This window comes from Camelina sativa, chromosome 10 (genome assembly GCF_000633955.1).
Source record: "Camelina sativa cultivar DH55 chromosome 10, Cs, whole genome shotgun sequence".
In the NCBI taxonomy this organism is placed as follows: Eukaryota; Viridiplantae; Streptophyta; class Magnoliopsida; order Brassicales; family Brassicaceae; genus Camelina; species Camelina sativa.
In genome coordinates, this window is record NC_025694.1 from 792,489 (window position 1) to 795,731 (window position 3,243).

At 29.8% G+C, this 3,243-nt stretch overlaps 1 long non-coding RNA gene across 3 annotated transcripts; it reads left to right on the forward strand.

The window, feature by feature from the left end:
• Nucleotides 1,355–3,243, forward strand: LOC104716267. Of its 3 annotated transcripts, XR_756000.1 has the most exons (5): nucleotides 1,355–1,734; nucleotides 1,906–2,076; nucleotides 2,150–2,289; nucleotides 2,719–2,854; nucleotides 2,919–3,243. It is a non-coding gene; the product is annotated as an uncharacterized LOC104716267 (long non-coding RNA). The 3 variants fall into 3 exon arrangements; XR_755996.1 differs by having other exon boundaries at nucleotides 1,355–2,076; XR_755997.1 differs by having other exon boundaries at nucleotides 1,355–2,025.

A 3,243-nucleotide genomic window follows, 5' to 3' on the forward strand; every position in this document is an offset into this window, starting at 1 on the left:
AACAAAACCAGAGATAGTGATTTAGTAAGATGTCTATAATCCTATAAACACAAGTAGAGCAGATACGGACATACTATATAGTATATACTACAATAGGATAGTTTTCTGCGGGTTACATTTTTTCTAATTTATTGTAGGACGAATCAAGCATGCATGGTTGAAATTATTAAACTAATACTAAAATTATGAACTTATTTTATATATTATATATTTCTAATAATAATTTGGAATTAATTGACATATAGATTATATCCATATTTACTATACGAATTACAAAATATACCGACCTACAAAGAAGAAACAATACTACACAAGAAAAATAAATTGAAACACAATAAAAATAAGAAAATGTATTAAAACACAATACATTGTTCAATAAAATAAAATAAAAATATTAAAACACAATAAAAAGGTAAACCAACACTAAAATTATGAAATTATTTTAGATATTGTATATTTCTAATAATAGTTTGGAATTAATTAAGATATAGGTTATATCCATATTTACTATACGAACTACGAAATATACCGACCTACAAAGAAGAAACAATACTATACAATAAAAATAAATTAAAACATTGTATTTTTGCTTTTTTTTTGTTTGCTATTACTTGCTAGGATTTGCTATTACTTGCTATGATTCATGTGGTATACCGACTAGGATGAGAGACGAAGAAACTTTCTACAACGCACTGTCATTGCTATCCTTATTTTTAAAACGGGTCAAATACGAATAAAGAGTATGTGATGTAAACTACTACACCTACAAATCATCTTAGTATAAATTAACACATTTAGTTTGATATAAACTAAAAATCATTTCGGATACACGGCAGGTTAAAACCTATATTACATTAATAAGCTTATATATTATATTTGACATGCCCATACAATACATATATATTTGTTTTTGTATATATAAGTTCTATTTAATTTATAGTCTAATTTATAAAACATAATTAAGTTTTCGTCCCGTGGTAACATCCTAGGTAAACCTAGTATATAATCAATCACTAAGTACAAAAACTAATTTGTATGCACTTCGTGGGTTGACTTGGATATTAAATATTTTCCAAGAGAAAGTTAGGTTTGTCCAGCGGTGCGAATAGTTGATTATATGATTTCTTCGAATTGTTATATGAGTATGAGTATAGTAATAATAATCATATACATATTTTTAAAGTGATAAAGATCCGAATAGAACAAACTTCAGTTGTCAATGAGGAGGACCCAATAAAAAAACCCAATCTTTACATAGAGAATCTTCAAATTAACTACTTGTATGAATCATTTATCTTATAAAGCACAAGTCAGCTGACCAATCATATTCTAACATTTTGCCATATGTAATTCAAAAAATAATTATTAACAAAATCAAAATTAAGGAAAACTAAACAAAATAACTGATATTGTATCTCAACTTCCCTGTTCCACGAGTCCATGATCCATCTTCCTCACCCACGATCTCTTTTCAAGAAATATTTGTCTCCATATATGTTCGACATCATTGCGTCTGAGTTGGTGGTGTAAGAAAAGTATCCTGCTCCATTTTAGATTTTTCTAGGTTCACAAAAACTTTCAGATTTTCCTCCTCTTTTATCTTCTTTTGAATCATTTGACCTCATCGTTGTATTTATTCTCATCTAACCTGAGTCGTTTTAAGTCTTCCTAATTTTGTTTAGATATCTCGGAGGAGCAAAACGGATTCAAGGATCCTCCATGGAAAATGGGATGGTAATTTTGGGTGACTGGGATTTCAAATTCTCACTTATAATTGGAAATTATATGTCTTAGTTTTTGAAAAGTTTGATTTGCATTCTTTTACTCTTTCTAAAAATCAACAGTTTATGTTTTCATATTTTTTACTGGTTTAACCGTGTGTTTGGCTATTGTAAATCGTTCAAGGAGTTGCAAGAGTGAAATTGTGCTCTACATCTTGGATTTGTAAGGACACACAAGAAGACGTACGCAGCATATGTAAAGAACAAGATAAACTCAGAGATGGAGAGATTGATCATTAGAGAGGTTGAGGAAACAATATAAAGCAATAAAGGCACTGATATGTTATCGTGAAATGTACTTGCACAAGTTCGCTCTATTTTGTACAATTTACCAAATATTCTAAAGGGATTGATTTTTTACTTTACAGAAATAGTATGACTTGAAGTAGGAGAATCATTCAGAAGGGATTTCAGGTACACAAGTTGAAATCAGATCATATGTTGAATCAACCGCAATATAACGGTGTTGAGATGGAGTAGTATAACATGAAGAAATTGGCGGTAACAGGTGCACAAATTTCGTCATACGATCCCTATATATCTCCTATTTTTGTTTTTACTTTATTATAGTTGTGGAAGATTCTGTATCGAAAATCATTTAGCTGTAGATTTATCTTCCATTGATCTGAAAATTATACATAGTTCCTCTAGAATTCCATAGCCAATTTTTGTTTGCTATGTTTCTGTTTATCTGACTGTTTTTCTTTGAAACTCTTATCTATTTGATCTTGATTTTAAAGTGTTATGGTACTCTAATTAACTGTCTTGATAAACTGAATCAAAGTTAGAGTGGTGACATGCATTATGAATAAGAGGAAAGAAAGAAGGAAACACAATGAAACACGTATTGTTCTTTGGATCCTTGAATTGTCAACACATATTCTTACATTATTTTCTAACTAATTTATTTATTTTGGTGTATATTCTATGTTAACAGATATTCCAATAAGCAGCAACACAATTCCAAGTTGTAGTCATTCAGTAGACACCGATAACAATATAATCTCTCACCATAGATTCCCAAGTTGTGCTTCATCATCTAATTCACCAAACGCATTTTAACAGTTCTGAAGGTAACAAATATTTTTGTTTAGACTCCCAACCTTATATGAAACTAAATTTTCTTACCTTTTACAGTATGTATGAACAATTGACCATGGTGATGCAATAAATATGTATGAGTATTGCAATGCTTTCATGTGGTATGATGAACGTGTTGGCAAAAGATGCAGATGACCACATCCGATAAAGCTTAACGAAGCTTACTCTGCTACTTTATCGCTTCCGTTTTCAATCAGTCACTTCAAACTCCCTCTCATCTCATCGTATGGATAATTCATCCCTATGTCTTTTGTTTGCATGTAATAGTTATAGTATCTGATAAAAGAGTTACGAAAGATACGATACATGTTCTCTTTCATTGTATTTTTCAATTATTTTAAAATGTTCTGATTATAGATTA